This window comes from Pinus tabuliformis, chromosome J (assembly GCF_031772625.1).
Source record: "Pinus tabuliformis cultivar Carrire ecotype Pingquan chromosome J, CPIR1, whole genome shotgun sequence".
NCBI lineage: Eukaryota > Viridiplantae > Streptophyta > Pinopsida > Pinales > Pinaceae > Pinus > Pinus tabuliformis.
This window is the reverse complement of record NC_142295.1, coordinates 484,375,037-484,402,223: the sequence shown is the minus strand read 5'-3', so window position 1 is coordinate 484,402,223 and position 27,187 is coordinate 484,375,037. Positions and strand designations below refer to the sequence as shown.

General features: G+C 38.3%; 1 protein-coding gene across 7 annotated transcripts in view; it reads right to left on the bottom strand.

The window, feature by feature from the left end:
- Positions 1 to 27,187, bottom strand: part of LOC149227905 (toprim domain-containing protein) — a 422,908-nt gene that overhangs the window by 373,117 nt on the left and 22,604 nt on the right. The gene's annotated exons all lie outside the window — the stretch shown is intronic.

Genomic DNA, 27,187 nt, shown 5'->3' with positions numbered 1-27,187 from the left:
GATGAGGAATAAGGATTACAATGCACATGCATATAATCTATGTCAGTCCCTTTCATGATTATTGTTTGTCTTGTTTGTCCTGTGTTAGCCCTGACTTGCCCACTACCCTCAACATAAGGACTTCGGCAGCTTTTTATGGCTTTGCCTAGGCCTAAAGACAAGTCATTTAATCATTCTTCTACCATGGTTATCTAGAAGAGTATTGACAGTGGTAATTATGAGCTCAATGATACAGCCTAAGCCTCTCTAAGTTCATCCCAAGATTTAACCACAAAGTAGTGTCAATAACCTTGGGGAGATTCCCATAGAAATTTATGTTTCTAAATATCAAGAAGTTTGCAATTTGCATAAAAAGCATACATTGCTTGGATAGTTTGTGGGTTGTGTTGCTCCAAAGGTCCTAACAAGGATTTGAAATAAGAAGGTCTAGGAGCTACATGGTTGGCACTATCATAGTACCCGTATCCTATTCAAGGGATTTTTCCTCTTCTCCTTCCCCCACACCTTCAACACATGCAGATCCTATGCAAGTACAAACCTCCTTTCTCCCAGACACTTTGAGCTTCCCTAACCTTGGCCATGATAGTGCTTGCTTTAATACAAATTCCACTACATTCTTCCTTGGATTCCAAACTATGGGCAATAAACTATAAGCTCAAACCAAGTGAAGACTCTTCTCACTTCCCGATAGGATATTCCTAGATGTAGACCTTATGTACTCTTAGACTGTGGAACTTAAAAATCTCAAGATCAAGTAATAGAGGCATGTAAAGCAAGGAAATGGGCAATCATCCAAGATCTCAAAAGAGTTATTTGGGAGTCCCCTCACCCATGATTAACCTGCCCTAGATCCACCAAATAATGGCCCCACCAAGACACAAATAGGGTCTCAAGAATCTCAAGCAAATGCTAGAACTATAAAGGGAAAATCTCGTTCTCTCCAAAACCACTTTAAGATGCTCTCAAACCCTCAGATATTATCTTTGTGACTGAGATCAACAAGTCCTATCCAAATTATACCAAAACATCTAGGCTATCATTAGTTTTCGGTTTACAAGAAAGAGACATGTAGTACTTGCAAAGTTAGGGGCTCAGGCAGCGTTGCTTATTATATCCAAGATTCTCTTCAAGGCAAAATTGCCATGGTCAGCTCTAACAAGGCTACTCGATTAATGTGGGTCCAAATCAAGAGCATGTCCACAATTCTTGAGGATATCTTCATTACATTCTCCTATTCCCCACCCCCCTCCAAATCCATCAGATTATGCTTTGTACAAGGACTCTAGTGGAGACCCTTACTTGAACATACATGTTGATATTGTCCAATATTTGATAAAAGGTGAGGTCATCCTTCTAGGGGACTTCGATGGCCATACCAAAGACTAACAGATACAACTCCATGACAAATCAGAGGATGATCTTTACCTTCATGAGATAGATCCAACCTCCATAGACCTTTGAGGGATATTGAAGAATAGATTGGGCAAAGAAGTATGGATTGGGCCCCTTTTTAGCCTATGGTAGACACCTTATACATCTGGGTAAGTATCATGAGCTATTGATCCTTAATGGCCTACCTTGTTTCCCGAAGTCCAACAACATCAAATGTTTTCCTCACTACAAAGGGGCCAACATCATCCACCATGTCTTGGCCAGTTAGGACCTAACTCCTCTCAATCCTCTGAATTCCCTTAGCAGACCACACTCTTCTACTGTTTTCACTCTAAGTTAACCCTTCTCCAGGCTACCATTTTGTTTGATTGTGGGGACATTGATACCTATTGTAAGCATCCCCACCCAATACCACCCCCGCCCCCGCACCAACCCCTCCCCTCCCCCCACCCCTACCTCCCACTATCTCCTATTTCTCATCAATGAGTAGGCCTCCTCCAAATATGCCCCCCTCCCTTTTGGCTATTTGGGAACCAAAACTTGACCACTACCCATGATGCCTTATTATTATTATATTATTATTTGATGTATTAATTTTTTTATTACTATACTTGTAAATATTTATGTATGTTACACATGAATGTAGCAAACAACAAAACTAAGATCTAGAACAACTAACACTATTTTCTCATTTACATTATAAAAAGATTACAGTATTGCCCAAGGTGGACTACAATAGCTTCTCAAAAGCCTTCATATGCACTAATGAAATCCTAACTAGTGCACCCTCCTTCACTTAGTCAAACTTGACAAGAGAGGGAAAATCAACTTAAAACAACTATAGCTAATAATAGCCCTAGAAAGGAGTGCCCCATATGCACGAAAAATCTCACCGAAGAAACACACACTTCCTATCCCAAAATAGCTCTTACACATATCTTACATGAAAGGAATAATCTTCCATGTGTCCAAGGAATATCTCCTTAAAGAATGGACCCTACTCATGCATAAGGAACCTCCCATAAATGTGTCATAACTATGTAAGGAATATATCATAAAAGTTTATTCGCTTGCCTTCCACTAACAAAAAATATAATTGTAACTCCTTGAGACCCCCTCCACCCCACCCGCCTTCATGATCAACTCGCTCTCCCATGTAAGGGGAAACACATTAAGAGCAACAAAATTAACACTCCCTATTTGCAAGGAACATGTTCTCCACCAGCTCAAGATTCCCTCTCAAAATCTTGAACTTCCCCTTTGCGAAGGGTTTTATGAGAATATTTAAACCATAAAAAACAATGGAACATGGTTATGGACTCCAGTTCCTTTATGTACTTAGGAAATGATACTAAATATAAATTATGTACTTGGAGCGGTCATTAATTGCTAAGTTCTCAAAGAGCCTATTACATCTCTAATTATCACAGTACACAACAATGGGCTCCAACATCTTATCGATGAACTTTCCAATCAACTTGTGAAGCCAAATGCAACCACAACACATCAGTGGCACTACCATGTATATTGCTTTGCTTGAACTGAGTGAAACTACCACCTCCTTTCTACTAAACCAAGAAATTATCCCCAATCCCAAGAAAAAACTCTAACCTGAAGTATTGATCCTTTTTATTGCATCTCTTATCTAATATAAATATACAAATCCATCTAGCAAAAAATTCTTCATCTCCCACATATTAATGTCATCATTAATTGTGCCCTTCAAAGATCTAAGCACATGCTTGGTAGTGTTCAAATGAATTTAACAGGGTTCAACCATGAGCTAGTTCATTGTATTAACTACAAAACAAATATCAAGCGAAGTATTCACAACTTACATAAGAGAAGCAATCCACTGCCTATATAAAGATGGTTCGCCAAATCCAAAATCAGAAGTCAAGTTCATATTTGACACCACAAAAGTGACCAAGGGTTTGCAGTCTAGCATTGGAAACTATTTAAAATCACCACAATGTACTTCCCTTTCATAAGGAAGACTTCACTTGCACCCTACCAAACCGTTAGATCTAAAATGTAATGCATAGTACCAATGTTCTTCATGTCATATTCGACTTCCAACTTCTTCTGGCAACATGGAATGATTTTCTCATAAACATATCATCTACACACATGACCAAAACAAGCAAATCAAATCTATCATATAAATAATAAAGATTCAAATCTGTTATAGAGTTGGTGAAGCACAACTTCAATAAATACTTATCGATCCTTGATTACTATGCACATGGTGCCTACTTCAACCCATAAAGGACCTTCTTCAACATGCACAAACAGTAATCTATAAGTTGTTGTGGATATTCCATTGGAACAATTCATCACAACAGATCTTACAATATTTTGGAATTTTTCATTATTCAGTTTATTACCTTATATCTCGAATTTAATATTACTAGCATAGCGCTCAAAATTATGGAAACAACTAAAATAGAAAAAAAAAGCAAACGAACAAACCATCCGAGCAAATGAACACACCATCCACACAAATGAACACAAGATGTGACCTAGGAAACCCAATAAGAGAGAAAACCTAGCTAGAAGGTGAGGCCTATAGGCTATGCTATGCTCTCTTTTTCTTAGTTATGAAATGCAAGTACAACAAAAGGGGCACTCACAATGGAATTGCGATGGAATTGTGCCCTAAATGGCTGCTACATAATTGTTTACCTCCTCTTTTATGGTTTGATATCCCACTCCTACATGCTTTGATCAACTACAAAACAATGACAAAACTAAAAGAATGTAACCCTTTCTTTTCCTAGTGGCCCAATATTTAGCATAGCCTGATAGTTATCTAGGGTTAAGGTTATGGTTTTTGTGTGCCTCAACCCCATTTAACATTAGGGTTTTGGACCCTGAATATCCTTGAGTCCATACATGATTAGCCTCAGATGTGAGAGCAACAAGCATTGGCATGGTGTCCACTCAATACAATGGTGGTCAACAATGTAAGTAAACATGTGGGAAGCATAATTACACTTATGAACTCAAGTTGAGGTGATTTTACATCATTGGAAAGCTTACAATGTGTAGAACATCGTAGAGGGGGTTGGAGCTAAAATCAGTCTCTAGGGGTTGGCACCTACATCTTTGACAATCTGCCTCTATGGACCCCAGTTTTGGCTTTGGGGCACAAAAGTGGTCTCATGGGTCTCTAAGTGGCCAAAATGCTTGTCTCTGCTCCAACGTTGAGGGCTCTCAAAGCGCTATTAGCCCTCCCATGTCACAATGTTTGAGACCATCCTCATCTGGGCTCAGGATTAGCTATTATCCCATCTTATGAGTGCTAAGATGGCTAGGGGCATGCTTGTCCAGGTGCATCATACCATAAAAGTCAACAATGTGGGGCAAAGTGTTGGAACGTATGGGCAATGGAGATACCCAAGGATGCAAGTGATGCTCTACAATTGTTCGGAGTCTCATGGCTCTCAAGGCCTCAACTGTAGGTGTTAACATGTCCCTCTAGAGGACCTAGACCCCAATTAAGTTGCCTAGGCCTATAGATGGAACCACCTATCAATTACAGAAAATATCCAGTGCTGCAACTTTCACCGTTAGGTACATTTAATCATTATTGCATCTAAGTGAACCAAGCTTGAAAGTAATGGGCAAATTAACACTTCATATAAGGCTTCCCTTCCAAAATTGTGGCTTTGGTCACATAATGGTGTTACCTCCCTAAGTAGGAATGGTTAATAGACAACCCTGTTAGGTGTTCTCAACCCCCAAGGGGAAGTGACATGTCCTTGGTCCACCCTTCAATCAATATGTGCCATATGAATAATGATGGAACTGAGGGGAAAAAACTTCATGGCCAAGTGCCATAGTCAAAGGGACCAGCCTGATGGGGATCCTCATCTTGGGTGTATAAATGTGAGGAGGGAGCAATCGCAGATACATCAATTACCAACTCGACCTTTGGTTTTCCTTTTGAAAAAATGTGTAACTAGGTTTGGTCTTCATAAAGATGAAATGTACTTTTGATTCTTGTAAAGTGTAAAATGAAAGAAAAATGTTATTATTATTTTTGGAGCATGGGTTTCATGCTCAAGGCTTTTTATTTTATAGGTCAAGCACGTATTGAGTGCTTCTAGGGTTTGTCTTAGGTCAAGATGTCAAAAGAGCCATTGTCATAAATTAAAGACCCCATCGAGCACATTGAAACTTGTAAAGAAAATTATTTTTATCTTAAAAAGTGTTAAGATGCCCTCCAAGACCAAGTCGGCCTGGAAGCTGGCAAGTCACCCTAAAAGGAAGAGCCATGTCCACCTTGAAGAGCCTATACATAGGAGTGAACTCGTCCTCCTTGAGACACATTCACTCATCTCTCATTCTAGTGAAGAAGAAGGAAGAGGACGAGGAGGATCTCTTTGTTTGGGCTATTTCTCTCTCACACGTGCTAAGGAGAACTAGGGTTTCTGCAGCAGATCTAGGGTTTCAATCTACAAGTTTGATCTTGGGGAAAAAAGACAAGTAGGTCAAGCAAAGGTCAAGCACCAGAAGAGAGGGAAAGGCAAGCAAACGTCAAAGGAAGACTCAAAAGGCAAATCGAAGCTCACACGTGTGGCAGCAGCAACTGTTGGGAAGGGGGGGTGAAATTCAAATTTCAAATCTGCAGTGGAGGCTGAAATTCTGCAATTGGAAGTCGAAGAAGTGCTTCTCGAAGAGATTTGACTGGGTTTGACAGGATCAAGGTTAGCACATCATCTGGGGAGGTTGGTCTTGGTCTTGGAGGGTTATGAAGTGAGTCTTAAGGTCTTGGAATTCGTCAATTGAATAATCTATAAGGAAGAGAAGAGATTTGCGGGTTTTCCTCTCAAGTGGAGAGTTTTTTGCCCTGGCTTGCAGCTTATATTTTGTGTTCTTGTTCTTCTTGTTTTTGGTGGTTGTTTGATGATTCACACATAATAATAAGTAACAAAGCTAATAAGTAAAAAGACATCACAAGCAGTTATCAAGTAAAGAGAAATCATTATAATCATTTCCCTATTGATTTCTCAACATGGTATCAAAGCTAAGGTTGACTAAGGGCATTATGAAGATCTCAATTGCATTGAGGAAGCTCTTCAAGAAGTCTTCAAAGGTAGCAAGCCATCTCAAGAAAAGCATCAAAGAAGCATGGAATCTTCTATTCACTACAAATAAGGAACCAATATAAAGAATGAAGGACTCTTATCGTCACTCACTGGCACATTCCAAGACGAGAAAATTTGAGTAATCGATAGTGGTGCATCTAGACACATGATTGGTCATCACAAAATACTAAAGACATTATCAAAGGGAAAATATCCTTACTCTGTGGAACTTTGAGATAATAAAAGTTATCCTATAAGAGCAATTGAATCTACCTCTATAGAGTTGGAAAATGTAAGCAACATTCATCTCAACAACATCCTATTTGTTCCAGGTTTGCATAAGAACTTACTTTCTATTTCAAGTTTAGAAGATGAGGGTGATAGAGTAGCTTTCATTGATGGAAGAGTTGTACTATGGAGTAAGAAGTCAAACATAGAGAATGCTAGAGTAATTGGTATTTATGAAGGAAGGCTTTACAGGTTGATATATCCTCTTGCAGAAGCTTTGGTTCACATTGAAATCAACCCATGTGAACTCTGGCATAGAAGATTTGGCCATCTTCATTTCAAAATCCTTCCAACTCTAAGTTCTATTGTAAAAGGAATCCCCGAATTGAAAGAAGATCACGAAGAAGTATGCAAAGGATGTACATTGGGTAAGAATACCAAGAGACCATTTGGAAGTAGTGTTTCACGGTCAAAAGAAATCTTGGATCTTATTCATTCCAATGTTTGTGGTCCTATGACTCCTAAATCACTTGGAGGTCATCTATATTGTGTCACATTTATAGATGATCATTCAAGGAAAGCTTGGGTTTACTTGATGAAATCCAAGGATGAAGCATTTACAAAATTTCAAGAATTCAAAGCTGAAGTCGAGAACCTTACAAAAAGGAAGATCAAGATACTAAGATCTAATAATGGAGGAGTGTATACATCCACAGAAATTATAGATTTCTGTAAGGAGTCTGGGATTAAGAGGGCACTGATAATCGCATATAATCTGGAACAAAATGGAGTTGCAGAGCGAAAGAACCGATCCATTGAAGAAAGTGTAAAAGCAATGTTGCATGATCAAGATCTACCAAAATTTTGTGGGGAGAAGCCACGAAGACAGCTATATATATTCAAAATCGAAGTCCCCACAGGTCACTGGATAACAAAACTCCTGAAAAAGTATTCACTGGGAAGAAACCAACTATAGATCATCTCTGAATCTTTGGTTGTCCTGTATATATTCATATACCGAAGGACAAAAGAAAGAAGTTGGATCTATCAAGCATGAGAGGGACATTTGTTAGCTACAGCAACTCCTCTAAGGCCTATAGAATCTACATAAAAGGACACTGTATAGAAGTCAGTCGAGATATTATGTTTGATGAAAATATTGCATTCAAGAAATCAAAGGAACTTCCCATGGACTCTGATGATGAAGAACTTCCAGTATTTGAAGGAGAAGTTGACAAGGAAGAAGAAGAATCTCGCCATGAAGATGAAGGTCCCAGTGAACCTATTCAACCTGTGGTCATCCCTGAATCAAGAAAGACCTAATTGGTTGAAGTCAATACTACTTGACGCAGAAGGTCATGGAGCAACTCAACGCAAATTTAGGGAAAGCACGAAGCCTAAACAATATTATGGGTAAGCAGCCATCCACTTTTGAAGAAGTTGTCGATCATCAAGAATGGAAGGATGCCATGAATGAAGAATATCAATCGATAATGAAGAATGTAGTTTGGGAGATCGTGCCTAGGCCCGATGACAAATCTATGGTAACTTCCAAATGGATCTATAAGACAAGTATAAGGCAAGATTTGTGGCTAAGGGTTTCTCTCAACTTGAAGGCATCGACTATGAAGACACATTTGCCCCAACAGCAAGGTATACAACTATAAGTTCATTGGTCTCTTTGGTCTCTTTGGAAGCATCAATGGGATGGAACATCCACCAAATGGATGTCAAGACTGCATTTCTGAATGGCACAATTGATGAGGAAGTCTATATAGAACAACCCTTGGGATTTGAAGATAAAGACAGAAAGGCATATGTTTGCATATTGAAGAAGGCATTGTATGGCCTCAAACAAGCACCAAGGGCATGGTATGTTATAATGGATGCATACCTTCAGAGATTAGGCTTCACGAAGAGTTTAGTTGGCCTGAACCTTTATATTAAGGTTGTGAAGGGTGAATCGATAATCATTCTTCTGTATGTAGATGATCGTCTCTTGATAGGTGTAGGAGGTCGAATTGAAGAATGTAAGAAGGAATTAGCAGCAGAATTTGATATGAAGGATCTAGGGTTCATGCATTACTATTTGGGACTAGAAGTCTAGCAAGGACCTGATGAGATTTATTTGGGTCAAGGGAAGTATGTGATCAAGATGTTGAAGAGGTTTGACATGATGGATTGCAAACCAATGACAACTCCGATGATCACAAACTTGAAAAGGCTAAGGAGTTCTGAATTGAGCCCGGTAGATCCTTCCAAGTATAGACAACATTGGCTCACTGATGTACTTGGTGAATACTCAACCAAACATATGCTTTGCAGTAAATGTTCTCAGTCAATTCCAAGTGGAGCTGAAGCATGATCATTGGATAGCAGCAAAACATATTCTGAGATATCTACGAGGAACCATCCACTACTACCTAAAGTATGATAGAAGGAATGATGTCCACCTGATTGGATATACAGATTCCAATTGGGGAGGCAGTGAGCAAGATGGAAGGAGCACTACAAGAGGATGTTTCAGTTTGGGATCCTCCATGGTCTCATGGATGAGTAGAAAGCAAGATATAGTTGCTTTGAGTAGTGTTCAGGCTAAGTATATTGCAGCCTGTGAAGTAAGCAGAGAAGTGGTTTGGTTAAGGAAGTCGTTATCCAACTTATTTGCAGGAACTATGGACCCTATAGTGATACATTGTGATAACACCAGTTGTATACGATTGTCTAAAGACCCAGTATTTCATGGAAAGACAAAGCATATCAACAACAAGTATCACTATATTCGGAAGCTAGTACAAGATGGTGTATTGCAGCTACAGTATATCTCCACTGATGAGCAGGTAGTTGACATATTGACAAAATCTCTTCCTAATAAGAAGCTTGTGTATTTGAGAGACAAGCTTGGTTTGGTTGATATATCCTCCCTAGTTGAGAGGGAGAGATAGGCACATCATTCTTGTCTTCACTTGGGAAGACAAAATGGAGGATTGGGTAAGCATCTGACATCCAATACTCTCTGAGGATGTGGTAGGGCATCCAAGATGAGAGTAGTCGTGGACCGATATTCTTTGAGGATTGGCTATCCAAGATAAGAATAGTCCAAAGAAGGTCATACTCTGTGAACACTCGGGTGGAGTATGTACCTTGAGAGACAATGATGATGGTGTCTATAAATCATTGGTCTCGCCAGCATTGTGCTCTGATCTTGTGGAGAGATAGAGTTGTTAGTCAAGGCCTTGCTATGTGACAATGCTGGTTGGTATGATGTTAATACAGATGGGTTACCAATCCGACTCTTCTTATGAGATCTCTTCAGATTGAGAATGTCCATGTACCATATATGAATACCTCCTTAGTTAAGAGGGAGTGTTGAAAAAATGTGTAACTAGGTTCGATCTTCATAAAGATGAAATGTACTTTTGATTCTTGTAAAGTGTAAAATGAAAGAAAATTATTATTATTATTTTTGGAGCATGGGTTTCATGTTCAAGGTCTTTTATTTTATAGGTCAAGCACCCATTGAGTGCTTCTAGGGTTTGTCTTAGGTCAATAAGTCAAAAGAGTCATTGTCATAAGTTGAAGACCCCATTGGGCACATTGTAACTTGTAAAGAAAAATATTTTTGTCTTAAAAAGTGTCCATATGCCCTATAAGACCAAGTCCGCCTGGCAACTGGCAACTAGCAAGTCGACCTATAAAGAAGAGCCACGTCCACCTTGAAGAGCCTATATATAGGAGGGAACTCGTCCAACTTGAGGCACATTCACTCATCTCTCATTCTAGTGAAGAAGAAGGAAGAAAAAGGCAGCGAAGAAGCAAGAGGGCGAGGAGGATCTTTGTTTGGGCTATTTCTCTCTCACACATGCTAGGGAGAACAAGGGTTTTGTAGCAGATTTAGGGTTCTTATCTACAAATTCGATCATGGAGAAAAAAAGCAAGTAGGTCAAGCAAAGGTCACCAAGGGTAATCCTCAAGCTCCAGAAGTGAGGCAAATGCAAGCGAAGGTCAAAGGAAGGCTGAGAAGGCAAATCGAAGCTCACACGTGTGGCAGCAGCAACTATTGGGGGGGCCAAAATTTCATATCTGCAGTGGAAGTCGAAATGCTACACTTGGAGGTCGAAAAACTGTTTCTGGAAGAGATTTGACTCGGTTTGACCGCATCAAGGTTAGCACATCATCCAGAGAGGTTGGCCTTGGTCTTGGAGGGTTCTGAAGTCAATCTTAAGGTCTTGGAATTCGACAATTGAAGAATCTATAAGAGAAGAGATTTACAGGTTTTCCTCTCAAGTGGAGAGGTTTTGGCCTTGGCTTGCAGCCTATATTATGTGTTCTTGTTCTTCTTGTTTTTGGTAGTTGTTTGATGATTCACACATATAATAAGTAACAAAGCTAATAAGTAAAAAGACATCACAAGCAGTTATCAAGTAAAGAGAAATCACTATAATCAGTGCCCTATTGATTTCTCCACATTTCAACCCCTCTTATGCCTTTTACTTTTCTTGATTTTAATTTGTATTATTGCTCGTAGCTCAAGGAATGAGAGCTTGCTTTATATTATGTATAGTAATTATTTACCCCCTTGATGATGTGGCTATTTATTGCCCATCAGGTGTTGGGACATGCAAGGGTTCCTTTCTTATCATGATAGGAAAACATTGGCCCAAGAACAGAGTGATGGCCATAATGAGTGAGGTAGAGCTCATGCTTGGCTTTTGCCCACGTGCTAATTTGAATGTCCCAGCCATCTTTTGCATTTTGATTTTTGTTTTGTTTTGTTTGAGGCCATCATATGCTCTTTCTATATCTTTTAGCTGCATCAACCTCCCAAGGCAAATTTTCAAGCCTTGCCCAATTATGAGGATATATGGGTGCCAAATCCCAATGAATCAATGGTCAGTTGAACCCAAAGAGTGGAGGTGGAATAGGGGCTTATAATATAAGATGGAAAGTGGTAAGTATGGAATAAGGATAGATGGGGCTACGCTATCTCAATCAACGTCTACCAACTAGTGCCCCCCCCATACCCATTGGGCCATTAAGGGAGGTCCCACTGGATGAGGATTGAACATTAACCCCCCATTTAAGGTGAGGGAACAAGATCACGGCCAAGACCCTTCTTTCTTCCAAGTTGCCCCATAATGCATGTCAAATGCCCAAATACAAACAAGCATAAGCACCTGATAGCAAAATGAATAAAGTACATTTTGATCAAAAGCCCACCTTCCAACATGTGCTCTTGCCAGGCGGGTGAGGAAACATATGACTGGTGCAGGTGGTGGAGATATGGATGGTACATCATCATCGGCTACTAGTGGTTGTCAGAGGCTGTTGGCTGGCTAGCTAGAAGAGATGGGAGAAAAAATTATATTATGGGGTCACCCACTTTTGGTGGGTAATGTTGCACACATTTCGTCAAAGTTCCTAGGAAGCAATGGTACCATATTTTTTTTCAAAGAATCAAGATCATCAGCCATCAACTCTTGAGTCACTATAAACCCATTTAGCAAATTTATGATGTAGATGATGCTAGTAAGACTGTGAATGTATGTAACAACCTAGGTAAGCATATTATTTTGGCAACAAATTTCATCCTAGGAGGTTTGTCGTCTCATTGATTCATTTGTATTTCTAAACATGGATGATTGGCAGAGTTTTTCCCTCCAGTCTCACCCCAAAGTTAGGGTGGAATTTATCGTCAAAAGTCTTAGGTGAGTCCTAGTGTTTTAGTCGAGTCTTCTGTAAAAGTGATTTGTGAATAATTTAAGCTAGTTGGCTAAATTATTTTATTACAAGTCATTTGGTATACTAGATTATATTGTGTGGCAGAATTTGGTAAGTTATTTGAGGGTTTATAATGAACGGGTGTTCCCCTTTTGAGGGTTGAATTTGTAAAATCTTATGTAAAAAATATTTTAGTGCATGGTCCTTCATACTTAGACACCATGGCTAAAATATTTGAGGGTAGAAAAATATTTGATCCCCTCAGGTGTTAATTAATTAATTTTTTTGGCAAAAAAAAAAATTAAACCTAAGCTAAAAAATTAATTAATTAGAGTCAAAAATTAAAATATTAGAGAAATTAAATTCTCTCAGTGGAAAAATTCATGGGTCTTAAAGAAATTAATTTTGGAGGTCCTCCACCAAGGTAATATTGGAAATTTCAAGAAAAACTGAACCCTCAGGGGGCCTTGGTGGTCAAGTAAAATTCAATTTTTTCAAGAAATTGCCTCCAAATAATTATTTTTGAGCTAATAAAAAATGGGTTTAATGTGAAATTCGAAAATTCCTCAAAAATAAGTATTTTCGACAACAGAAATTAAAATTTGATCAAGGATCTATCAACGATCAAGATTATTTTGACAGAGATCAAGCCAACTAGTCGTTATTTTTCACTTGAAGGATTTATCTATAAATTAGAGGTCATTTGTGTCTTAGGCCAATTAATATTTGGCTAATGTAGCTTTGTAAAAGTTGATGTACAGCCATTGTCATGTTGGAAACGTTTTGAATAATCATAATAAAAGACTTTGAGGTGCAATTCATGATGTCTTTGTCTCGTTGATTTGTGGTATGTGTTGGGTAAGGGCATTCCTATATTGTGCTTTAAAATTTTATTGAATCATTATTTCACTGTAGATGATAGGAACATTCTATTGATAAGTTTTGGGCTTATCTTAGGTGATCCGATTCATTGTTGTCCTAACGGTTTATTCTTGAGAAAATATATAGTGTTTGCAAGTTCCCCAGCGTTTTGGCTCCCAATTCACAAATTGTAGGCACAGGCTGACTATGTTTGGATCCTAAATATTTCATATGGTTTTCTAACTTTGCTAAGGCTGTGGTTTGACATTTATTTTTTGAAATACATTTAGCCATTGTCAAAATCTATAAAAAAAATTAGTCTCAAAAATTCTTCTAAGCATTGTACACTTATATATTTTGTAAATATTTTTGTATTATTGATCTATAAATTATTTTATTTCCTAACCCTTGTTTTGCAGCTCGAGTTTTGGGATTTTTTTTGAATTTTTGTATATATTAATATTGGGGTTTTGGGCTATTGTAAATTTGTTTGCACAAGTGAGATCAAAAGAAGATTGTTGGATTAGAGCTAGATCTAGGCCCTTGAGGGTAAAGCCTCTACAAAAATCTTGCAGGGCCAGCAACTGAAAGAATTTGCAGGAATTGATAATTTTTCGGCAAGGGTTTCAAACTTTTTCAGGCCTCCTAGGCCCGCCATTCTCCTCTAGGCCAGCCGTCCAGCCTCCAAACCCTCAGTGTCACCCTTTTCTAGCCCTTAGAGGCTAGCCATAGGCTCCTAGAGGCCTTGGCCTACCATCTTTCACTTGGTCGTGGGATTTTAAGCCCCTTTAGTGCCTAGTTGTAAGCTTCTAAGGCCTCACCTCCCCTCTAGACCCTAGACAGCAACCTTAAAGGCTTGTCGTGGGACTGTTTAGGCCTCTAAGGCCTAGTCACATGCCTTTATAGGCCTCCCCCTTGCATTGGCCTCCCTCTTCCTCCTCCTCAGCCCTTCCTATCCCCTCAACCTCCTTCCCTCAGCCCTCCACTGCCTCCTTTAGCCCCTCAACCAACACGACAGGCCTATTAGGCCTCTTTCCCTTAGCCGCTAAGCCTACAAGGCCTTCCTCACCCCAATGTTAGCCATCTAGGGCTTCGCGTTGCCCCATCTTGACCCTCATTTGCCCTCATTCATCTCTAAAAAAAATTGAAGCTAATTCATTGGTGGTTTTGCAGAAAATTAGCAAAAAACTTGTGTTTTCAAGGGCCATACCCATTGGGAAAATTTTGGAGAATTTGGGCTAATTTATTCTAGGCCTAAAGGCCAAGGGTTTGATTTCTAAACCCTATTTTTTGTCACTGTTTGCTACAGCTCTTTGAATACATTCATAACAGTGATAAAATTTGAATTTAAATGCTCTAAAAATCACATATAAGTTGCATAAATGTACTAAGAAATTCATGGTATAAGTTTACTAGTCATTTTGTGAATTGGGCATTCTTTCTTGGGCATAGATCTAACTGATTGGTTGATTGGATATCTTTGCAGAACAAGTGTTATCAAATCTGATAATTACATCATAAAAGGCCAAAGAATCTAAAATTTCAGTTTGATAAGCTTGTTTTGGCATTTGGGAATTGTTTGGCACATTTTGGCACACATTCTCACATTGGTGACTCACTGTTTTCACAATTTTTTTACTGATGTCATAAGTACATTAAAATCTGATATAACACTGAAAAATACATCATAAGAAGGTTGGTTAGTTTATATTTTCATTTGGCAAGTCATTGGGTGTCCCATTGTTCACATTTGGTTCATACACGCTTGTCATTTTGGAGCAAAAGTGATTTCATTTATTGTTGTCCTAAATCTATCTTAACATTGAACTACAAGTAACATAAGTAGTTTTCATTGTTTCATGCTCTAGTAAGTTCATTGTGGAGAAGATCTATTATTGGCAGCGATAAAGACACTAATTAACTTGTTTGTTGTAAATTGCCTAAAGTACCAAGTTTTGCACATAAAACCACTCTCTCTAAAGCACATTGATCTCAATAATCTTGTTGCCTCTTTTAGTAATCATCATTGGATATTAGTATCTAATTGTGTTTCATTGGTGAATGATAATCTCATTTTGACATTAAGATCTAAATGCTCTTTATTTGATGTCCTTGGGTTAACATTTCTCTTAAGTGGCAATCTAATTGGTGTTATTTGCTTAAGGGCTTCTAATCTAGCATCTTGTGATTACTTGAATTAAGTAATATTGGCATTTACTTTTTTGAAATATCTTGTAAGATTCTAAATTCTCTCAAGTAATTGTCATTGTTGAATCATTGAAGTAGATAAGTGCTCTAACTAGCTATCAATTAAATTGGTTAAGCATCTTGTGGAAGATAATTTTATCTTTGAGTTGAAGAAATCCCTTGTTTAATAGTGGCACTTGATAATTTGGCACATTCTTGGTGATAAGATTGCCTTTCTATTTATTGATAAGTACTATTGTCATAAATGTTGATCATAACTAAAGCACTTAAACAATTAAAACAATTTTAATCTAATAAAACACTCATACACCTTGCACAAGCATTCTAGGCCTAGTTGCATTAATAACTTACCTCCAAGCATAAGCTTGATTGATAGATTGTTAGGGTCACCCTTCTCATCTAGCTTGAGGGGCCTAACAACTCTTTGGTGGTTAACATGATAACATTGTAGTCGTCAGAGGCACAATTTCTGCAGCGCCGGAGGCATCAGATGGTAAGAGCCTAATAGAAGGTATCATTAATCAAGCCATTGCTTGCTTCCTTTTGGCCTCTTTCCCACAACCTACTTTGAAGCCTAGCTTCAAAACAGTTAAGGGGAAGGTTATAATTAGAATAGGCATATAACTAAAAGTAACCAAGATTCGTGCATCACACCTAAGCCTTAGGACTTGCATAGCATACAAATTAGTGAAGCATCTAAGCAGCAATTGTCCATCCGGTTACTTGGTCTTTAATTGATAATAAGCAAGAAGTTGACTCCATAAGGCACTAGTCTAACACTTGAATTTAATCTAATATTTAAATCTTGCTAAAAATAACCAAGTAGCTAGGTCACTGAATCGTGTCTCCCGCCCTGGTTGGTTGACAACTTGTCCTTCATCTTCAAATTTCCATAGGGTCTACCCCCCATAGCCTGTTGTTGGGAGACAGCTAGAACGGAGAGGTCAGGGATCAAAGTGACAGCCCCCCGACCTGAGTCCTTGTCGCAATGTCTATACAATCTGAACGACAACAGGTAACAAGCCCTACATGCCAATTCTTCCAAGTTTTCCACCCATAAAGTACTATGATAGATGACAAATTATAAAATGATTATGACACACATAGATAACTCGCCCATGAACCTCAAAACGTCTCAACTAAATAATGTATACCTCCTCTTCAATCAAACCATTATATGGGATAAACATGATGACTCTGATAAAAGTATACCTTGTAGCTAAAGCAAAAATCTCCTGATGGGTAAATACTTTTGTTTAGGAGAATCACCTGGCTATGAATTTGGGTTTGCGCTTCTTTATGATGCATCTACTTCATTCTTAATCTTCTACAAACATCTAAAAGCATCACAAATTTCTTCACTAGTCTTAACACAATCTCCCATACATCATTCCTCTGGATGGAATTATAATAATAATAATAATAATATCTATTTTTAAGGTCACAGCCAAGCCAGACACCAAATTGGTGTATCAGACCCCCTTGTTTGTGGGACAAAGGACCCACCTCCGCGCAGCGATTTGACTGCTAAGCCTACGAAGGCATACATACTCTACCCCCCTCTGGTTTTGAACCTGTGACCTCTTAGGAGGAAACACATGCTCTTAACCATTAGGCCCACTCAAGTTGTATACTCCTCAAACATGGCACTACATCATATGTAATGAATATAAAGTTATAACAAGGTAAAATATAAAATAAATTAAAACATAATAAAGTATCATATGTAATGAATATAAATCTATATAATATAGCAAAGTAAAACATAATAAAGTAAAGTGGGATACAATATTAACAGTATAACATAATAAAGTAAATGAAATAGTAAAATTAACTCGTTAAACTTAATAAACTCTGTACATAGACCTACCAGTAAAATAAACACAATTACTTATGAAAAGGCACCTTGGATATTATAAAACCAAGGCACTCATTTTAGTTTAGATCACCACTCACTCAATAACTAAATTTGTGTTTAAGCGCCATAATTGCTTATACATTGTTATTTGAACCACTGATTTAGCAAAAGAGGTGAAAGGCACATCACTATGTTTGTTAGCATATTAGAGATTTGAGCTCTTTGCATTGTGATATTATGCCTTATCATTAATAGAATACAAATGTTGTTTGAGAGTTCAAATCAGCATGTTTTGTCATTCATAAAATTAGCAGTATGTTTTTGTAGATTAACATACTCTATAGTTGTTATTTTGATTGGTATGTTAAGTTTTTCGCTATCTAGAATTTAGGTTAAACACCAAATTGTAGAATCTCCATACCGTGGTCTAATTTTTTACATATGGGGCATTCGAAGAAGGTTAGCTGGGATATCATAGCCAGACTCTGTAGTAACTGTTAGTGTTTTCAGTCTTCAGGTATCTAGAATTTAGGTTATATTCCTGGGTGTGGAATCTACTTATCATGGTTTGATTTTTTACAAATGGGGCATTCACAAAAGACTAGCCCGAGATATCATAAAGGGAATTGTTAAATTTTGCAATTAATTAACTTAGATATTCAACCTTTAAGTGCAAACAGTAACCAATAACCATATAGAAGACAATCAAAGAACAGTAAGACAGCAAATTTGGCACAAGACCAGGGAAAAACCCCACTATGGGGGAAAACCTTTTAAGAATATTCTTCTATTAGATCTTCATCAAATGTTCAGCAAAGATACATAAGCAGAGTACAAAACCCTTTTCTCAATGACAACAACATTACCCCTTTTTAAACTAGGACGGATCTTCTAAAGTGTGAGATCTGATACAAAGGAGATATGCCACCAATGTTAATACAAGATAGAGATCTTGCCAATAATACGAAATATGCCAAACAATAATGCAAGAAAAAAATCTCCAGGTTTGCAAGAGAGAAATCTCCACTAGATTTGCTAATGATGAAACGAAAAAACAAGCTTCCAATAAATCTGCTAACAGTGGCAGAGATAAAAAATACTAATGCAAGAACTTTATCACCAATGCGAAAGAGATCACTGGTGATGATAAGAGATTTGCCATTGATAATAGCCTCCACAAGTTTTAAGGTCTTCTTCACAATGTCTTCCAGCTAGATCTGAAACAAGAGGCTGATCCTCTCACCATACCACAGAGACAAATCTCAGATCTTCTTCCCTTCTGAGGCTCAAACTTGAGATAGAATACAGATTTGTGAAGGCATAAGCTTGGACCAAATCACAATTCTAAAATGGCATCCTGAGGTGGCTCAGATCTAGATCTGTGTGAAGCAGATCTGAAATGTATTAGATCTCGATTTGTGGAGGTAGATCTGAAGTAAATCTCGGCCTAGTTACAGGCCTGAAGCAGTTATAATATTTGACCAATCAATGAGCTCAGATCACAAAATAATGAACAACCAAATCACAGTCTTCAATAAAAGATAGAAGAGAAATTTCTTCACTTGATCTGACCCTTAAACATCTCTTTGAATACCTTCGCATAGGAGAGCAAATGAGCAATGTGTGCATGATCGAATTACATATCAAGGAAATCAGATTAACCTCTTTATATAGCCACCATGTGATCTGAATGAGAGTGTTTCAAGGCAAGCCAACTAGCCATCATGTAAGTTTCTAGGCAAGTTGAATTGACCATCAAGAAGAGCCAGCCTAGCACTTGTGGAGCCACTTGGAAACAATCCGCTTCATAAAGTGTTTTTTTCTAAGGAAATTTCTCCCTTAGTTGCACAAAATTCAACACTCCCTCTCAACTAGGGAGGAATTTCCATCAATAGTGTCAAAATTGTTGTACTTGTCAAATCATCATTACTCATGCTGAATATTCTCGAATCCAAAGAAGAATACGCATGACAGGGGAGCCTCAGCTACGACCCTAAATCCAAGCTCAACCAAATTAAGGCTAAGAAACAATTATCGGGGAGTCTCAAGCTCCAACCCAGCCTAAATATCATCGGGGAGCCAGATGCTTCCACCCGGCATCAGGGAGCCACATGCTACAACTTGGAACAAATACCATCAAGGAGACTCCTGCTACCACCCAGAATGAATATCGCTCTATCATGAAGACTACGAAACCGTTTCTTAGCCAATGAGGCTAAGAATCCATAATAACTCAAGAACACCAACATCTTTGAACTTGTGCGAGATACTACTTACCATGACTGGTAAGGATCACAATCCAATCGCAATTAGCCAGCACCCATTGGCCAGATGGGTGGGAAAACATGACTGGGGCATTCTCCCGATTGAGGGTCCCTCATCCCGAAGAGCTCACTAGCTCAATTTCTCATCCCTAGGAGCTCATCCATGGGGGGGAGATCACACACCTTAGTGTTCTTGATCAATCGAGTCTCGGACCCAAAACGGGTACATCCATTAATCCAAGCATATCTCTGAAGACTAGAAATTTCTTCTTCAACAATGCTTTGGTAAGTATATCAGCAATCTGCTCATCAATCTGAATATGGTGGAGTCTCACTACTCCTCTCTGTACTATGTCTCGAATGAAATGATATATGATTTCAATGTGCTTGGATCTGTCATGAAATTTGCGATTCTCTAACAATCGGATCCCACTTATATTATCACAGAATATCATTGTAGTATCCACGACTTGCTCAAATAACTCTCTAAAGAGCTTTCTTAACCATACAACTTCACAACTAACTAAACTAGCAACAATATACTCAGCTTCAATAGAACTGAGAGCAACTGATTTATGTTTCCTGCTCATCCAAGAGATCATGGTGGATCCCAAACTGAAACAGCAACCTAAAGTGCTTTTTCTGTCAATAATGTTGCCCGCCCACTCAGCATGTATATAACCTTGCAGTTTTACATTGCCAGCAGTATATCGAAGACCAAAGTTAATTGTCCCGTGTAGATATCTAAGCATGTGTTTAGCAGCAACCCAACGATTATGTAAAGGCTTGGTCACAAATTGACTCAAGGTGTTTACAACATAGCAAATATCAGGCCGAGTGTTCACTAGAACATCACTGCTCCAATCAACTGACGATACTTAGATGGATCAGATATATCAGGTCTAGCTTCATCACCACAGAGTTTCTTGTAGTTCATCTCCATTTGAGTGCTCATGGATTTGCACTCTACCATTCCAAACCTTTCCAATAGCTTTACAACATACTTCACTTGGGAGAGAATAATTTTGCCAAGTCTTTGCTAGTCCTCGAGGCCCAAAAAGAAGTGCATCATCCTAAGGTCATTCATTTCAAATTCAAAGACAAGCTCCCTCTTACACTAAATCATCAAAGGTTCATTACCTATCAAAAACAGATAGTCAACATACAATACCAAAATCAAAGGCATACCTTGTACAACTTCAAAGTAGAGGTTTGGATCAACATTGCTCCTTGTGAATCCCAACTTTACTAAGTACTTGTCAATGCACGAATACCAAGCCTTGGGGGGCTTGCTTTAAGCCATAGAGTGCTTTCTTCAATATGCATACATGGGCTCTTCTGTCATGTACCTCAAAGTCTTGAGGTTGTTCAACATATACTTCCTCTTGAAGAGCATAGTGGAGAAAAGTTGTCTTGACTCTTGACATCCATCTGTTGGAGAGTCCACCCTTGACTAGCAGCGAAAGCAATAATAAAGAAAATGGTGATATAGCGAGCAACAAAAGCAAAGATGTCTTCATAATCAATTCCCTCTTTCTAAGAGAATCCTCAAGCCACAAATCTTGCTTTATATTTTTCAATACTGCCATCCATGCCATGTTTTATTTTGAACAGCCCCTTTGAAGTCACAATTGATTTGCTCTGAGGTCTAGGAACAACTTCCCATACATCATTTTGCATAATTAATTCATATTCTCCTGTCATGGCATCCTTTCATACTTGGTACATTATTGCTTCTTCAAATGATTGAGGTTCACTCTATATGATAGAACTCATAGCAACAACATAGTTTTGATATCAACTGGGTTTCTTACTTTCTCTAAAAGTGCCCCTGGGAGGAGTATGTTTTTCAACATCCTGTAGCGTATCACAAAGCCATAGATGCCTTTTCCTATATGGAGGAGGATCTAATGGATCCATAGGCTCAATAGGTTCACCTCGGTCCTCATGATCAGGTTCATGAGTAGAGGGATCCACATCATCAATGATTCTTTAGAAGAGATATATGGAGGACTAATTCTTACCTTTTCAATAGTTGCATCTTCATCAAATGTTACATCTCTGTTGAATTCTATTGTACTTTGACCAAGTATATAAATTCTAAATGCTTTAGAATCTTCACAATGGCCCACAAACATACCTTTTTTCTTACCTAAGGCCTCAAGCATGTTCCTCTTTTCTTTTGGTACATGAAAATAAACAGGGCAGCCAAAGATCCTTAAATGACTGACATCAGGGTTCTTGCTTGTGAATACTTCTTCAAGAGTCTTGTCATATAATACCCTATGAGAAGTCTTGTTTTGTACATATACGACAGTGTTGGCAGCTTCTCCCCATAGGAACCTTGGCACATTTTGATCATGTAGCATGGCACGAGCAGCCTCCATGATAGTTCTATTATTTCTTTCTGACACACCATTCTATTCAGGATTATATGGTACAATGTTCTCTTTCTTGATACCGGCTTCTCTACAAAAGCCAATGAATTCATTTGAAATGAATTCTCCTCCGTTATCTGATCTAAAGACTTTGATTTTCATTCCAGTTTGGTTTCAATCAATGCTTTGAAATTTTTAAACATAGCAAAGGCTTCATCTTTGTGCTTTAGAAAGTATATCCACGTTTTTCTAGAGAAATCATCCACAAAAGTGATATAATACAAATATCCACCTTTGGATGTCACTAGCATAGGTCCACACAAATCTGAATGAATTAGCTGCAAGATGTCATGAGATTTGGTACTGTTAGAGGGGCAAGGCCCTCTCGTTTTCTTTTCACTTTCACAACTAGGGCAAACACCATCATGTTTTGATTGGATTTCTGTCATTCCAAAAACCATCTTCTTTACTTTGGGCATTTCCTTATAATGAAGATAAGCAAATCTACAGTGCCATAACTCGATCTGATTGAAATTGCATTCTTGAGCCATAGCGTTAATAGGTCTCCCATTGACCTTGTAAAGACCTTCGACTCTCGATCCAAGAGTAAAAGCATTTTTCATGTTTGTTTTCGCTGGCCAAGTTAACACCTTTCCTTTTATAAAAGCCACCTTCATTCCTTCATCTTCTAGAGCAGATATAGATACAAGATTTTTCTTTAGACCAGGTACATATAAAACATCTTGAAGGTGAATAGTTTCTCCAAGATCCAAATGAAAAGAAATTGAGCCAAACCCTTTTATAGGGTATGTAGTGTTATCTCCAAGGATAATGTTTAAACTAGTCTCCCTCTCAACCAAATTAGAGAGGATTTCTTTATAACCAAAGAAGTGCCTAGAGGCACCACTATCCACTAACCAGCTATCTAAAGAATCTAGAGGAGAAGCACTAGACAAAGTTGAAATCAGAAAGTACTTAGATTGAGAAGCAACAGCATTATTTTCATACCTTGTATTTTTGTATCTCTTTTGAGGACGAGGCTCTTGATCATGATCACTGCGAGCATTGCTTCTTCCTTCATATCTTCTTCCTCCATAATTCCTCCTTTTTCGATCAAGACACTGATTGTAGTTGTTGCTAATCCTTTGATTATAAGAGGATCTTCTTTCTGGACAATGTCAAGCATAGTGCCCATGCTTGTGACAGTTAAAGCATTCAACATTCCTCATGTTCTTCTTGAAAAACTTGGGTTTGGAGTCTAGTTTTAAGACTCCGACTCCGACTCCGACTCGGCTGAGGATCGACTCCGACTCCGACTCTGAAACGGTAATGACTCGGCCAGCTCGATTTCAATGACTTGGTCGTTGTAAAAAATACATTAAATATTTATTTTTTATAAAAAAACATAATTTTAAAGATTTTAAACATAATTTTAAAGATTTTCATTCATGTTTCCAAACACACAGCATTATAATATAGATGGAAAACAACATATGATCAAAGTAGGCTCATGAACCAATCCATTATATCAAAATGGTACATAATGGCAATACATAGTCAACTGTCATACATGATCAAAGACTCAAAACAAAAAACACATAACCAAGGAGGCTAGAAATGGCCTCTACAACAAAAGTAAACTGTGACCAGACTCCAGTACTAGTACTATAGCTACTGGCTAGTAGCTACTGCCAAAGGAGCCAAGATCATGTCGATCAATCTCTGGATCATCATCAGAGTCAGACAGGGGGCCCCATGGCTCCTCCTCCTCATCATCATCTCCAACTGCGGCTGTAGAAGTGGTACCACTAGCAGGTTGTGCAACTGCAGCAGATGCAAGCTGAGATAGAGTAGATATGCGGCTGCACTTCTGTCGTGGCTGAGCAGAGGAAGCACCTACAACTGGAGTCCTTGCTGGCTATGAGACTGAGGCTGGTGGATTGGGATTTGCATTCAACTAAACAGCATGTTCAAGTTCAACTGATGTCTCAATATCTAAATCTAAATCAAGATCCTCATCACGATCAAACCCTGTTGGACAACTCTCCACTACCCAATCTGATGTTGGATCAATGTCTTCCAACACAATGGGATCTGAATCAGGTCTTTTGTTCAGCGAATGGTTTCGTCTGAGCCGGAGGTTGTATTGGACATAAACTAGATCATTTAACCGTTTTTTATCCAAACGGTTTCTCTTCTTTGTGTTACTTGGGAGCAGGAGCGAAAACGGGAGCGGGAGCGACATTTTCAGAAGCTCCTGGTTTAGGAGCGAATCCCAGAGGAGTTCGACAACCAATGTCACTAACATCAAGGTACATAGAGGGATTGGTGCTCTTGATTAAATACGAGTTCCATACCCTGATACTGATACATGACAAAATTCAATGGAAACATTGCAATCCTCCAATCCTGAAATCCTGAAAAACTGATAAGTCTGCTGGATTTTGAATGAAATCTAAAATTCTACTTTCTCCATATGAAATCCAATGAGGCCGAAACCACTCTCAAACATCCTTAGTCATTTCATGGTAATGTTAAAAATTTAAGTAAAAGTGACATTATCCTTAATCTTCATTTTCCTTAATCTTCATTTTCATCCTTTTACTTTAAGAATTTAACATTACCATGAAATTTGAATAGCATATCAATAGTAGAGAGCATTTGAGTGTGTTAAATAGGGTTTGGGAGGGGGAAATGGACCCCAAATAGCATTTAACTAATTCATAAAACACATTGGAGTTCAAACCAATCAGCAAACACTTCAAAATTTCATTAAAAAATGTCAAATCGCTGTTTTGATGGGGTTACAGGCCACTGGTTATGACTCGGCCGAGTCAATACAGAAACGGCCGAGTTGGCCGAGTCAGCCATGACTCGGCCGAGTCATTGAATGACTCGGCCAAGTCATGGCTGACTCGGCCTACTGAACCGTTTCCTCCACCGAGTCACATTTTTGGGCAATGAAACGGATCAACTCGGCCGTTTCCGTTTCGAATCGGCCGAATTTTAAAACTAACTTTGGACTTTCGCTTAGAAGATTTTCCCTTTCCTTTCTTCTTCTTTGCTTGTGCAACTAAAGCAGATGGTTCTCATTCTTCATATCCCTGAATTCTACCCCTTGATTCTTCCTGCTTACATCTTCCAATCAATTCATCAAAAGTTGGCAGAACATTGTTATTACTAATAATAGTAATGAATACTTCCCAAGCTGCAGGAAGTCAATCAAGGGTTGTGTGTACCAATTCTCTATCAGACAGGGGCTCGCCAGCAGACAAAATTTGGTCCTTAAGTTCAGTAATCCTTATAAAATAAGATTGAATAGATTCTCCCTTATTCATTTTGATATCTTTGAGTTGTTTCTTCAGGTCAAGGACGTGATTCATATTTTGGACTTCAAACATGCCAACAATCTTGTCATACATTTCCTTAGATGTCTTCAGTTTGGAGATATAGGTAAGAAGATGATCTTTCAAAGAATCAATGATAATTTTGCAGGCTTTGATCTCACCTTTCTTGTATCTTGCTTTAGCAGCAGCAGGGGCATTTTCATGAGGCTAGGGTACAATTCCTTGGACATACTCTAGAACATCTTCTCCATCTAAGTTGTGTCCATCTTGAGTTTCCAAGCAACATAATTTGAAGCCCCTGTCAATTTCTCATTGTCCTTGAAGAAGGATGTGGCCATCTGAACTGATCTATTGTTGTATTTGAGCAACAAATAAGGTCTTTCAACAGATAATCGCCTTCAACTTACTGTTCTTGAGCTTACCTTCAACCCATTCTGATACAATGTTAAATTTTGCAATTAATTAACTTAGACCTTCAATCTTTAAGTTCAAACAGTAACCAATAACCATATAGAAGACAGTCAAAAAGAAATAAGACAGCAAATTTGGTCCAAGACCAGGGAAAAACCCCACTGTCGGGGAAACCCTTTAAGAATATTCTTCTACTATATCTTCATTAAATGTTCAGCAAAGATACATAAGCAGAGTACAAAACCCTTTTCTCAATGACCACAACATTACCCCTTTTTAAACTAGGACAGATCTTCTGAAGTGTGAGATCTGATACAAGGGAGATCTGCCACCAATGATAATACAAGATAGAGATCTTGCCAATAATATGAAATTTGCCAAACAATAATGCAAGAAAGAAATCTCCAAAAATGCGAGAGAGAAATCTCCACTAGATCTGCTAATGATGAAATGAAATAGCAAGCTTCCAATAAATCTACTAGCAATGACAGAGATAAAATATTGATGCGACATCTTTATCACCAATGTGAAAGAGATCACCAGTGATGATAAGAGATCTGCCACTGATATTAGCTTCCACAAGTTTTAAGGTCTTCTTCACAATGTCTTCCAGCTAGATCTGAAATAAGAGGTTGATCCTCTCACCATACCACAGAGACAGATCTCAGATCTTCTTCCCTTCTGAGGCTCAAACTTGAGATAGAATAAAGATCTGTGAAGGCAAAAGCTCGAACCAGATCACAATTCTAAAATGGCATCCTGAGGTGGCTCGGATCTAGATCTGTGTGAGGTAGATCTGAAATGTATCAGATCTAGATCTGTGGAGGCAGATCTGAAGTAAATCTCGGCCTAGTTACAGGCCTGAAGCAGTTATAATCTCTAACCAATCAATGAGCTCAGATCATAGAATAATGAACAACCAAATCACAGTCTTCAATAAAAGATAGAAGAGAAATTTCTTCACTTGATCTGACCCTTCAACATCTATTTAAATACCTTCACGTAAGACAGCAGATGAGCAATGTGTGCATGATCGAATTACATATCAAGGAAAGCAAATTAACCTCTTTATATAGCCACCATGTGATCTAAATGAGAGTGTTTCAAAGCAAGCCAACTAGCCATCATGTAAGTTTCTAGGCAAGTCGAATTGACCATCTAGAAGAGCTAGCATAGCACTTGTGGAGCCACATGGAAATAATTTGCTTCATAAAGTGTTTTAAGGAAATTTCTCCCTTAGTTGCACAAAATTCAACAGGAATTAGTGTGAGAAAAAATGGGCTGAGAACCAAGATTGAGCAAGAGAGTATTTTGTGAATGGGAAAAGGGTGTACAAAAAGGTCTTAAGCAAATGGAGGAGGGCTTTCTAAAGCTCGCATCTCATGATAAAAAGGAACTCTTGCTTTTTACAATGGACGACACATTC